The sequence below is a fragment of the Cornus florida genome, unplaced genomic scaffold (assembly GCF_030987335.1).
Source record: "Cornus florida cultivar Cherokee Brave unplaced genomic scaffold, ASM3098733v1 CherokeeBrave_3.0.0_Hap2_Chr06, whole genome shotgun sequence".
Classification (NCBI taxonomy): Eukaryota; Viridiplantae; Streptophyta; class Magnoliopsida; order Cornales; family Cornaceae; genus Cornus; species Cornus florida.
The window spans coordinates 95,684,944-95,697,914 of NW_026775576.1; positions in this window are offsets into that span (position 1 = coordinate 95,684,944).

A 12,971-nucleotide genomic window follows, 5' to 3' on the forward strand; every position below is an offset into this window, starting at 1 on the left:
ACAATTGTTTAGTTTGTTGTTGGCTCGGTTAAATCCCACCTCCTGTGAAAGTTTCTGAACTTTTTCATGCCCACACCTCTGACAAAAAATTCTTAAATTTTTCTAGCACAACTTCTGTCTACAATAAAATTCAAACACGGGTTTTGGTAATCGGTTGGCTATGGACCTGAAAATGATGAAGTTATGAGCAAACAATGGTGGCAATATGAGCAAATAGGAGGATAAATCGAATATCGACAAGATTGGGGTGGTGATAGAATGTGGGGAATTGAGGAAGCCATTGATGAGCATGGAGGAATAGAGTTGTTTGGTTTGTGTGAAGTACTGTAAGTTCTTTTGGCGGGTACATATGGTTGTACTGTAGTAATGCAGGTTTTGAGATTGAGTGTGCAAAATGGGCCCGGCAGGGCCTAAATATTATTAAACCCAAGCCCATTCTGCATACCAAATGGGCCGGCTGCAAGCTTGGGCCCAACCTCAATGTATTGAGTAATTGGATTTTTTTTTTTTCTTCCTTCATTAGAGTGCGTGTATCGACCCTACAACACACTCATCGTATTCAAGTCAGGAGTGCGGTTCAAAAATAAAACCTTAAAAACTTACTTCCCAGATCTCTTCTAAAGTAGCTATGTCCCGGGGCTTATTGAGTAATTGGACTTACATGATAACTATTGAGCTATATGTACGTTGGACACTTAGGGCCCGTTTGGGAAGTGTAGTATGATGTAGTGTAATGCTCTAGCCTAGAACAGAACAAGTGTTTTGTAGTGTGATGTTCTGAAATGAGAACAAAACATGTTTGGTGACGAAAATTTGCTCTGAGAATTTTGGAACAAAAACATGGTAGAATATGTTTGGTAATATATATTGTTCTAAGAAATATGATAACAAAACATGTTTGGAAGACTAAAAGTGTAACCAAAATCAGTAGAAAAATAAAAATAATTAAATATGTTGATATATATATATATATATATATTGTTCCTCCATTTATCTTAGTTTATTATAAAAACCATTAAAATAAATTATAAATTGCAAAACCTATTAATGCTGCATATTATTTTGACAGTTGTCCCATACATTATTTCAATACGGAATTGAAATAAAGTTTCAATATAGTATACATTTCATGAATTTTAATATATTACATACATGAGTTTCAAAAATATTGCAGCATTTGTCAACAGGCACAATAAAAGTTCATGAAATAAAATTAAACTAATATATTACATCATTTCTCAATAGCCACAATAATCATCAACAACAACAACATAAGCAAAAACAACAAGAATATAGTTATAGTAAGACAACAACAACATCCATATATAATGTAGTTTTGCCGATTTTGTTGAGCTTGCATAACAGCAATTACATCCTCCAACTCTTCCTGTACATGACCACCCACTTGCAGACGTTGGTGCATGTCATCCAACCATATAAATGCATGATCATGTGACTAAATTAGAACAAAGAGTTGTACATTATTAGAATGCACCAGTAACACTAAGATGTAGTTAAAATATTCTTATTAATACAAAGAAAATTGTATACCTCCTAAGCTGGACATCTATAGAATGAACGTCCATAATTCTTAGAAGTTCCAGTCGTATAAAGATTCATTCGACCCCTTCCACATGCACAAGGTGGCCCATCACCCTGTATCTTATGCATGACTGCATATACAAGTTATTAAACTGATCCAAAGAAGTTAATAAAAAATATAAAGAGAATCATTTATTGAAATCGTAAAGTAATGTTAAAATAAAGTAGTTATTACAATTATTCAAATCCTAACAAATAATTAAAATAAAGTAGTTGTTACAGATATCTAAATACTAACAAATGGAACAAGTATAAAAATCTTATTACAGTTATCCAAACATGATAAACATGTAAATCCTATTTCGAGGGTGCTGCCTTGAATTCCATATAGTATCAGCAATATGATCGCGTACAATATCCATTGGTCGCCAGCGAGAATGCGACGCATTAGGCTGAACATCAACATCATCATCTCCAAAAATTTCATCTATCATCCCCTCCACAGTTGCATCATTAAATATTGGATCTACATGTGCCTCCTTTCTTATAAAGTTATGAAGTGTGCAGCAGGCTAAAACAATAGCAACTTGAGCTTTAAACCTATATGGGAGCATTTGTGTAACAACCCAAATCCTCATGGATCCGAATCATTAAACGGGTCCTTACCCGAACCAAAATCATCCGAGGATAAAACGGTAATTTCATGTTAAATTTAAATATCAAAGTCCGAAAAGGGCAAAATAGTAATCTACCACAATTCAATAAATTGAGACTCGAGGGTACAACAGTCATTAACTTGTATCACATAGTAAATGAAATAAGGTTCGAGGCAATATAGTCCTTTCGGGGGTTAAAAATATAATTATGGCATTTTATTGGGTCATAAAATAATTACGTGAAACCTCACTTGGGTGCCAAAGTCCAATTTGGGAAACTAAACATATATTACTTAAGAGACAGAAACCGGTCGACGTATCCACACCATACGTCGACTGGTTTGGGTATGAACAGTGGGAAAACCCACTGCTAAGATACCGGTCGACGTATGGGAAGTCATACGTCGACTGGTTTGGGACATGATACCGGTCGACATATGGGATGTCATACGTCGACTGGTTTGGAACGTATGCAACATTAACCCACACTGTGAAGATACCGGTCGACGTATGAGAAATTATACGTCGACCAGTTCTGGGAAATCTTCACTTCCACTTCCCACTGTCCAGTGATAACCTAGATACACCAACATTGGTACTTCAAACACCAACGCCACTAACTTACGTGTAATTTTAATACATTTCAATAATAAAATCATCCAAATAATACCAACATTCACGTCACAAAACATTCACGCTCTAGCTGCAAAACATTCAAACAATACCAATATTTGTCTTCAAGACACTACTAGAATCAATCACTTCTAAAATCATCCAAATACATAAGTCATATCCCCTAATTATCCTCAAACTGCAATTCACGACACATTCCCTAGCCATCACCGCTAGCACTAATCATCAAAAACATAACCCTCATTCGGCAACCCGTGCCACACATCCCACCAATCAAAACCATTCCCAAAACAAACACCACTAAAAACTAAAGACTGTATATTCCTCCGTGGAAGTAAGTCGATCCCTGTTCAATCAAAACCTCAATCGATGAACTCTAACGGCGCAATACCTACTTACAATCTGTCCACCCATAGACGCGTAAAATTCCTAGACAGAGACAAGACTTACAACAAACAACGTCCTTGCCAGGACTGGAACAACAGAAAGAGTAACAAGCCTGGCTCTCAAAAGAGACTAACGACTTATGCCTGAGTGCACCTGGTGACTAGTCACACACTATTCATCAATTGTCCAGCCATGGACACTCAATCTCACTTAAGATGAATTGAACTCCTCATATGCAAGGAGAAGGACCAACTAGGAAGCACATATAAGACTATGACCGTAACTCTAGGCGACCTCGCCAAAAACGGACAGTCATACACAGTTAACATCGGAACCTTGCATACGCTACCCCGCAACACATATGCTTGCCAAAGCTAGGCGGATAAGAGTACCAACGCTCACGTCACAAAAACACAAGGAACAAGACTCGTCACGCCAGTCACATCAACCCACGACTCGTCAAAGGAAAAAGTGCCTATCTGGCAACACCGCTCTCACCAGCTCAAGAGACTAAACTGGCCCCAATCACTTCAACTAACGCACAACCCCATCTTACAATCCCTAATCCGTCCTCGAATCATACCTGAAACCATCATGCTCACTGCACTAAAGATCACACCACGATATCATAACACCTCCACTGTTACCCATTCCGACGACCGTTCAAACCTATTATCCCATCAGACCACCAAGTCACTATTAAAAGATTTTTTTCCCAAACATCTTTAAGATAATATCATTATAAACAAGGGACAAGTATAACGCTCACTGCTCCCCCTAACAACCACTATTTACCACTAGCGAAAGACATCCACACGGCAATACCATGCTAACAAATTCACAAATAAAAATGAGCATAGAAATCCAAAATGCTTAACACTTAATTGTCTCCTTAAAACCATCAGTGATGCCAACAATCACTAGCTTAACTGACAACTTAATCCACCCTTTCTAAGGTGATCTACATGCCTAAATAGGAAAACCTCATACTCCAGGTTCAACGTCATCACCTCCTTTCCTCATTATTCCTTAGAACACTTGACCCCAACAAAAGTCAAAAGGTCCACCAATTAAACCTACATGACCAATATCGTCCTAATCATTCTTATCATCTGTCTATCTTTCCGAATCCTCAAACACCAAGCACTAACTCCTAACATGTCAGACACAATTGAAGTACAACCCGAATCCATAGCTCTCAAATTCTAAAACACAATTCACTTGACAATGTCATACTCACCGGCTATCACTTCATCCATAAACAACCAAACTCTCCAATGACCCCGTACTACCTACCTTATCATGCAACCCTGCACTACACAACTAAAGCTGACCACCATACCTCACCTCAAGACCTTCTAGATAGTTGTGCTAACCCAAAACTCCGCTCCTCGACCGAGCCATACAATCAACTCACCGAGAGTCAATTACCATTACAAGAAAATGAATTATACGTGGCACACTACAGAAACAATCCAAAAAAGGAAAACAAACACCACCAAAACGGTCAACCTCACAAACTACACTCTAAGACAACTATGAAATAATAGTCTCTCATTGGTATCTAACTAGACACTCGGGTCATACCTACAACTGACTTTTCTTGCTAAACAACAGGGTACACAACCTCTATATCCCTAACACTATCAGTTCCCAATCAATCGCTAAGGCTACCATCCAACACAATGGAATGTTCACATTGATTTCATCTGAGTTATGTGCCCATAACTCGTTCAGTGTGGTAGCCTTCTGGTGCCACCTGTACACGCTCACGCACACCCACCCATAGGGCCACAAAACAAAGAAATCAAATAGAACAGGCTACCAAGCCCAAAAGGTCACTCCTCATCCTGGCTCAACACAATATGTGACCAACACTCTATGGTCACCAAAAAACATCACACCGAACTTTTATCTTCCTCACTGGAAATCAAAATAAAAAGTGCAACCTACCCATCTCGTCGCCATCACAAGATCAACCTTAACTTTTACTCCCAAAACGACAATCTAAGAGACAAGTTTGCAATCTTAAACATTAGTGAACTTCTATATAAAATCCATATACTAACCTCACTCAACCCGTACAACACTAGAACTTCACAAGTCATACTCTACATACCACCTCACGTCTTATGACATCCACTTCTTATGACATCCAATCAACTTTACTTACCTGAAAGGATCCCATGACTCAGACACCATACCATACGAATCCATCATTCCCAGAGTCTACTCACTATACTAAGGAAACACAACACAAACTTTTGTCCCTGCAAGAAAATGAGAACTTCCATTTTCGAAAGACACCTAAGATCAAACTCTTCTACCGTTACTAGTCCCTAAGGAAAAGACTCCTAATGGAACAACGTACTCAAATCGAACCTGAATTTAGAAGGTCATACCATTCACATCTCCCCTTGCTCACAATGTTAACACTTTCCCTTGTCACATGTGATAACTTACAGAACTAACACAACATAGAAGCGCGCATGCCAAATGATTACATACTGAAAACATAACACCTATTTCATAGATTAGTGCTGCACATATATAACGTATAAGTATGTGATCACACAAGCAAATTAACACGTATGCAATTAAGCAGGTAAGCAAATAAGTAAATAAGCGTGCTTCTTAAACAGTTAAACACGTAACACATAATCACGCAATTCAATTTCCCATACAATCCTACATAGGCTTCTACCCGTCGTCCTAAGGTTTCGAACCATTGCTCTGATACCATTCTGTAACGACCCAAATCCTCATAGATCCGGATCATTAAACGGGTCCTTACCAGAACCAAAATCATCCGAGGGTAAAACGGTAATTTCATGTTAAATTTAAATATCAAAATCCGAAAAGGGCAAAATGGTAATCTACCACAATTCAATAAATTGAGACTCAAGGGTACAACGGTCATTAACTTGTATCACATAGTATATGAAATAAGGTTCGGGCAATATAGTCTTTTCGGGGGTTAAAAATATAATTATGGCATTTTATTGGGTCATAAAATAATTACGTGAAACCTCACTTGGGTGCCAAAGTGCAATTTGGGAAACTAAACACATATTACTTAAGAGACAGAAATCGGTCGACGTATCCACACCATACGTCAACTGGTTTGGGTATGAACAGTGGAAAACCCACTACCAAGATACCGGTCGACGTATGGGAAGCCATACGTCGACTGGTTTGGGACATGATACCGGTCGACGTATAGGATGCCATACGTTGACTGGTTTGGAACGTATGCAACATTAACCCAGATACCGGTCGACGTATGGGAAGCTATACGTCGACCGATTCTGGGAAATCTTCACTTCCACTTCTCACTGTCCAGTGATAACCTAGATACACCATTGGTACTTCAAACACCTACGCCACTACACTTATGTGTAATTTTAATACATTTCAACAATAAATTCAATAACAACAACCACGTTATTAACATAATTTACTACATGTGACTAAAATACACTAGAGAATTTAGTGTAATTAAAAGTTAATTACATTTTCTTAATGGCCATGAATACAAAATTATTTACATTCCCAAAATTACAATTACACATGAAATAGCCAAATACAAAATAGCAAAAAAAGCACCTTCTAACAACTTTCAAGCTTGCGAAGGAATTTCATCCGCCATTTCTTTGCCATAACCTGAAAAAAATATAAGTATAGTGGGGTGAGCAATTTGCTCAGTAGGTGACGCCTAAGACGCACCTCATGAGACCCCATGAATCCAAAACAAAGAATTGGCCAATAGGAGTTGGGGTCATTCAACATAGAAAAAGAAAAAAAATACAACATGGTTATCATTCTCAACACAAATAATAAGATGCAATGCATGCCGATGCCACTCCCCATTTTCACAATCAAAATTATTGCCTTCAAACTATTAATGTAACCCCATTTGGTGGCTCCACAGCGCCGAGAGAAGGATTGGTTACTGTCCCTGACCTTTGGTGACTCCGCATCGTCATTATGGGGCCCAGATAGCTCAATTATGCTAGGGCAATTTCCCTAGTTCCCTCTAGGTTACATTAACCTACCGGCCCGTTGGTGACTCCGCAGCGACCGGGTTTTCAAAAACACTTTCATCAAAATATTCTTTCCCAAAACTCCCCATTTTCATTTCAAAAATAATTTCTTCCCTTCATGCAACCCAATGGTGTACATGTAAGTCTCATGATCTCAATACTATGAAAATAAGGAAATTAACACAACACAAGTAAGCATGTTCTCATACTTTTAATATTTAAACAATAATGGATTATCACAAAATACAATAGGGCATGCTTTTATACACCATTCATAGCATGTGAACAATACAATAGGCATAAAACTCATTATATAAGCATGTTTCTCATATAGCATAATCAAGACAAGTCTTCACATATTCACATATATACAATCAAGACATTTTAGGCTACAATTAACACCAATAAGCATGCTGTAACATAATTCAAGTAGAATAACTCACAAAGGTGCATGAATAATGTGAATTAGGAAGCCCCTACCTCAAATTGAGCAAAACCCTTAAAATGATCAAGAATTTCGAAATCCAAGGGAAGCACCTAAGCTGAAATTGCTTACACTAGCGCGTAGAGCTCGTCGTGCTCTTCGTTTCACCTCAAACATCACTCGAAAACTCCAAGAATTGAAGAAGTTATCAAGTCTCAAAGATTTAAAGTAAAGAAGAAGGAAAAATGGAGTGAAAGTAGAGAAAGGGAAGAGGTAGCGGCGAGAGAGAGTGTGAGAGACCAAAAATGGTCTCTAACCATATTTGTTTTAATGGTGGGTCCCACCACTAATTCTTTTCTTTTCCCTTTTTCTTTTTTTAATTTCAATTTACACCACATACATAAAAATGCACCACTTAATCCACATAAATTAAAATGTATGAAATGCAAATGGACCCAACCACAATCCCGTACACATAACGTGAAAAGACAAAAATGCCCCTGTGACAATGAAAATTCCGGAAAAATTAAAAACGCTGAAAAATCAGAAACGTCACAATTTGTTTCAAGATGGGGAATTTCATCTTAAGCATCCCAAAACAACGCTCAATTATATTGCGCAATGATGAGTGCCTGTGATTATATATTTCTTCTCTACCTTGGGGTTGCCGAGAAGCTCTACGATACTCTTAGAAGTGGTACCGTTGGCCCCTGTAGGGAGCCAAGCAACCCGGTTGATTGGCATACCCGGACTCCACCAAATAATATTTCCCTGCCATTTTACAAACTTTAAGGCACATTTTTTTTACCATGATATTTTAAATAAGTATTGCAAAATTATAGCAAGTATGGCATTTACCTTCTGGAGGCATTGGGAAATGCAAATCCTCATTATTAATGGTCTTATTCAATATCTTAGAATCACTAGCAGACCCTTCCCATCCTGCTACGACGTACGTGAACATCATATCAAAATCACAAACAGCCATTACATTTTGTGCGGTATCCCCCTTCCTACCACGAAATGGTATTTGCTGGTCCACAGGTGTAACGACCCGAACCCGAAGGCTCGAACTGTTAGCCGGGTCCTGACTCGAACCCGAGGTCACCTGGGTCAAACTCATCATTTCTAGCGTCAAGCGTCACCTTTTGGGTCATCATTAAGTTTTCATAAGGGCTCAAAACAAATCCCCAAGAGTCAAGAGTAGATAACCAAAGAAGAAGGAGCAAAGTGGACCAAACAGGCGCACTTCAGTCAGCCGAAGTGAAGCTTCGGTCAGCCGAAGCAAGCCTTCCAGAACCGGTCGACCGAAACCCCATTTCGGTCGACCGAAAAGAGAGATCTTGAGAGTACAAAGATGGTTCGGTCGACCAAAATAGGAGATCCCGAGAGTATGAAGAAGAATCGGTCAACCGAAATGGCATTTCGGTCGACCGAAATGGCTCTGCCGAGCCTGGAACCTGCTTCTATGAGACTACACTTGTGGAGCTATGGAGGAACTTGAATGGGAACTTTAAAATGATCTAAACTTGCTTTAAACATTCAAAAAATGCATCATACTTTAATCATGGACAAAATACCAACCCTTGATCCATTTATTACATCATTCAATTCAATTATATGGAATTTATACATAGTCTTTGCAAATGACTTAATTTACAACAATTATGAAATCAAGGTGCATAGCAAATTTTCGAGGCCAACACGGCTAGCTTAAAATACATTTCTCAAAATGGAGCTTTTACAAAATAATGGCCTATCCCAAAAGTAACAAAATGATCTTCTAGCAACTCTTAAGCTTGCGGTGGATTGTCATCCGCCAACCTTTTGTCATTTCCTAAAAAATGTTAAGTATAATGGGGTGAGCAATTTACTCAGTAGGTGGTACCTAAGACACACCTCTTGTGTCCCCGTGAATCCATACAAAGAAAGGAGCAATAGGGATAGGGACCATAGTATGTCGGGAAATAAAACATGATATCCAATTGCAATATAGACAATATGGTGTAATGAAGTGCAATACATGTCGATATCGCTCCCCATTTTCATCATTCAAATCCATCACTTTTCAAACCGTTAATGTAACCCCCTTTGGTGCCTCTCAGCGCCGAGAGAAGGATTGGCTACTGTCCCTGGCCGTTGGTACCTCCGCAGCGTCATTATGGGGCCCAGATAGCTCAACCACTCTAGGGCAATCTCCCTAGTTCTTTCTAGGTTACATTAACCTTCCGGCTCTTTAGTGACTCCGCGGCGACCAGGTTTTTCATAAAAACATTTCAATAAAAACTTCATCCCAAAAATTTCCCTTTTCTTTTCAAAACACTTGTTCCTATTTTCTTCCCAATGCTATGCATGAATGCTACATGTCATGAGATTCTCCATTCTACAACATGTTCAAAATTGACACTTTACAATATGCTATACTAGAACTTCTAAAGAAATTACCATATCTTTATATTCAATCCTAGTCTAGCATAGTAAGCATAGACAACTGGAATTTATCACATACAAGTAAGCAATTACAAGTATTATCAATTAAGCACATGGTCACATACCTCATTTACAACACATTATTCATCTTGGAAGAATATTAACAAAATCAACTTGCAAATCAACAAATTGAGAGCAAAATTCACAAAAGAACAAGAAGTTAGAAACCCGTACTTCAAAATTGAGCAAAACCCTTAAAATGGATCAAGAATTTCGAAATTCAAAGGGAGCATCAAATCTGAAATTGTTGGTATTTACGCGTAGAGCTCGTCGTGCTCTCCGTTTTGCCGCAAACGGCCCTCAAAATTTCCAAGTATTGAAGATGGGATCTAACTTCAAAGTTTTAATTGAAAAAGAAAAAGAAAAAACAATCTTGAGAGAAGGAAAGAAAGACCAGCCGAAGAGAGAGGAAGAAATGGGAGACCAACATGGTCTCTTGGCCTTAAGTGGTTTAGTGGTGGGTCCCACCCATTTTTTTTTGTCTTAATTTTACACCACATACGTCTATAAATGCACATTTAACATGAAATTACTTAAAACATAATAAATAAAAATAATTACGATGTAAATGAACCCAACCAAAATGCCCGTACGCGACAATACAGGTAACGGGTCCCACATGGGTCCGTCCGGCCCGAAAAATGGTAAAAATGCAAAAATGATCAACCATGCGTTCCCAAGACTCTTGGACTCAATGGAATGCCCCAACCAACCATCCGACATACCCGGCACACCACCCGGTGTCCGATACGCGAAATGTAAAAGGACGAAAATACCCTTACATCAACGAAAAATTCCAAAAATTGGAAAATGGAGAAAATTAAAAACATTATAACAGGCACGTTCGCATGGACATGAGTTCCATCAATTGCCCCTACACAAATCTTAAAAAAAGGGTGGTACTTTTTTGACTTCTTTATATGGTTAGGAATTTGGCTAAAATCTGGGGCGACAATAATCTGTTTCCTTAAATCACAGGCTTTTTGTAAAACCCCATGGAAGTATTTTTAAATTGTATAGGTAGAGTGTTGAAATCTTTCTGCGACCACACGATTCCTTTGAGAGACAAATCCTAACACCCTCTTCAATATTTTAAATTTTTATAATGCTGCATTTGGGAGCACAGGCATTTTCGAAAATCAAAATTCCATAAACATTTTGAGTCTCTATAATCCAAAACAAAAAGCAAACTTCCAAAACGTCTCATTTTCAGGCATTTTTTACCAAATCTACAAAGCAAACTTCAACTTTCCAAATAGTTGAGAACAAAACAAAGAATCAACAAAAATAGTAAACATTTTGAGTCTTTGTAATCCATGTATCCATATATATACATATGCGTGCCAGTGTGTGTGTATATACACACAAATATAAATACACGCTCACACACATAACCAGAAATGCCAAGTGAGATTTGGTGAATTTCACACTTCTAAAGATTTTTTAAGAACTCCAAAATGCCGAGAAACTCACTTGGTGTCGACGATGAACGTAATAGACTGAGAATCACCTGTGAATCCGAGAGTGCAGAGAGCAGCGGCGAAATTTGGGTTCGCCGGAAAAAGTAGAGCAGAGGTGAGACAGAGGGTTCCTCTCTTTAGATCTGCATACACACTGGTCGATTTGAAGCCTGATCTTCAAACAACAATACCAATTTTATACAGAGCACAATGAATTCTGATGAAGAAGAAGCAGAGGAACTCACCGGTGAGAAGAAGACGACTCTCGGAAAGCTTCAACCCGGCGTTTGTGTCAAGTACAACACAACCTGTGTATCGCCTCTGTTGAGCCTTGCAAAAAAAACCCTAGAAATGTTCCACCGATTCTTTTTATACTTGTTCTCAGAATGAAACAAGTTTGGGCTGTTGTTCCACCCGCTACAGTTATTAGTGGGCCGGTCTCATTTTGGGAACAAGGCGGAACAAGGAAATTTTGTTCCAACTTTTGGGCCATTCTTCCAAAATGTTCCACCATTGTTGAAAACACTACAGGCCATGCCAAACAAGTTTTGGGCCAGAATAGTGAAACTGTAGCATTTTGGGAACAAGATAGAACATGGTAGAACAAACACCAAACAGGGCCTTAGACTATGAAGAGTATGTTACTCCATGTGAAGGGTGTGTTTTATTTTTTAAATCAAGAAATACATACACTCACCCACTTATTCTAAATCCTAGACTTTCTATTTCAAAAGATAAAAATATAACTAAATTACTGTCTTTATTAATTATTATTTTATGCAAAGTTACATAAGATAAATACTCGATATATAAGTTGAATTTTAAATACCAAAAATCCTTTGACATGAAGAGTGCAGAGCCCATGGAATAAAGCAACTGGTACATTTCTGAGTAAGCATCTTCATGAAGAGGTTGCAGCTTGCAACCCTATTGCATTATTGACCACGACTTTTCTCAGTCCTTGGACGAATAGATGAATCCAAATGCTGAGAAAGACATGGTGTAAGTTCAATTTCCCGATTAGAATTCTCCAATAGATTACCTGTAGAAAAAAAAATATTACTTAAGTTATATATACCTTTGATGTACACAATGAAATATTAATTCTTAAAATTTTTAATATTTAATTTTTAGTTTTATATTTTAAATAAAATTTAAATATTATTAAAAATAATAAATAGAAATATAAAATTTTAAGTGATAAAAATATTACTTATGTAGAATGTTAAAACTTTTAAAATATATCAATAATTATTATTTTTTAATTACAACTTAAAAACTTTAACGCTTAAAATTTAACTCTTAAAATTTTCAATTTTGACTATTTTTATAAATA